This window comes from Moschus berezovskii, chromosome 19 (assembly GCF_049115385.1).
Source record: "Moschus berezovskii isolate FMDL1 chromosome 19, NW_MosBer_1.0, whole genome shotgun sequence".
Lineage (NCBI taxonomy): Eukaryota > Metazoa > Chordata > Mammalia > Artiodactyla > Moschidae > Moschus > Moschus berezovskii.
In genome coordinates this window covers 8,662,259-8,663,915 of record NC_142478.1, presented here as the reverse complement: position 1 = coordinate 8,663,915, position 1,657 = coordinate 8,662,259, and the positions used below count along the sequence as shown (strand labels likewise).

The following is a 1,657-nucleotide window of genomic DNA, read 5'->3' as shown; positions in this document are numbered from 1 at the left end:
CACCCTCTCCCTCCTCACCTTCCCCGTGTCCTTAGGTCTGTTCTCCATGTCTGTTCTCCATTGCTGCCCTGAGAATAAATTCATCAGCACCACCTTTATAGATTCCATATATATGTGTCAGTATAGGATATTTATATTTCTCTTTCTGACTTACTTCACTCTGTATAATAGGCTCTATGTTTGTCTACTTCATGAGAACTGACTCGAATGCATTCCTTTTCATGGCTGAGTAGTATTCCATTGTATATATGCACCACAGCTTCTTTATCCCTTCATCTGTTGATAGACATCTAGGTTGCTTCCATGTTCTAGCTATTGTAAATAGTGCTGCAATGAACAATGGGCTACGTGTGTCTTTTTCAGTTTTGGTTTCCTCAGGGTATATGCCTCGTAGTGGGATTGTTGGGTCAAACGGTGGTTTTATTCCTAGTTTTTTAAAGAATCTCCATTTCCTGGCATGCCGTGGGGGATGGAGTTGGGGAGGACTCCCACGCCCCAGCCTCCCTGACTTCTCCACGTCAGTCTGGTCCCACTATGAAGAGGATGGAGTTGGCTAGCGGCCCTGCAGCTCCAGAAAACGGAGACTCTAAAGCAGTGTCTGCTGTGCTTCAACAACAGCTGGGCACAACATGGTACAGTGGCCTCTTGCCTCAAGGAGCTGAGGAACAAGGCTTGTGACATTCTGGCCATTGATAAGTCCCTGGCACCAGTCACTCTGGTCCTGGCAAAGGATGGCACCATAGTGGATGATGATGATTACTTCCTGTGTCTTCCTGCCAACGCTGTTTGTGGCATTGGCTGGGAATGAGACACACAGTTCAGATGGAGGTACAGCTTGGATTACCCAAGAGTCCTTCGAAAGAGATGAGACAGATAGTGGGACAGGGTTGAAGTGGAATGACATGGTCAGGCAGCTGAAGGAAGACCGATCCAGCATCATCCTGCTGTCCGAGGAGGAGCTCCAGGTGCTCACTGATGTCCCATGTTCGGAGTTGGCTCAGAAACTCGGCCAAAGTCATGTGGCAGTCCAGGGGCTCCAGAATACCCTCCAGTAGGTGCTTGACCAGACAGAAGAAGCCTGTCAGTCCAGGCAGCTCCTGAAACGTTACCTCCAGGCTTTGAAGAAGGAAGGCAGCATCTTGTCAATGCAGCAAGAATCCAGAGCTGACTTTGGGGACGAGCGGGACACTGTTGACAGCAGCATTAGAGAGAGCTCCTCTAAAGTTATGCCTGCAAGACAGATCCTCTTGGTACTGAAGGAGAAATCTGCCCCAGAGCTGAGTTTGTCTAGTCAGGAGCTGGAGGTGGGCAAGCACCAGGGACCCTGACCTTTGCAGGGAGACACTTGTATTGGGGTTTTTCACCTCTGCAGACCCTGAATCATAGCTGCCAATTTGCCTAATATTACATGCAAATCTTCCCTTGGAGCTCAGTTGGTAAAAAATCTGTCTACAATGCAGGATACCTGGCTTTGATTCCTGGGTTGGGAAGATCCCCTGGAGAAGGAAATGGCAACCCACTCCAGTATTCTTGCCTAGAGAATCCCAAGGACTGTAGCCTATCAGGCTCCTCTGTCCATGGGGGTCACAAGACAGAGAGTAATTGGACACAATTTAGCGACTAAACCACCACCATACCGTCTTCCATAGTGGCTGCA

The 1,657-nt window shown here is 48.9% G+C and overlaps 1 pseudogene; it reads left to right on the top strand.

Annotated features, from left to right (window-relative positions):
• The first annotated feature begins 543 nt into the window (after positions 1 to 543).
• Positions 544 to 1,328, top strand: LOC129542870 (DNA fragmentation factor subunit alpha pseudogene; annotated as a pseudogene).
• Positions 1,329 to 1,657: the final 329 nt, after the last annotated feature.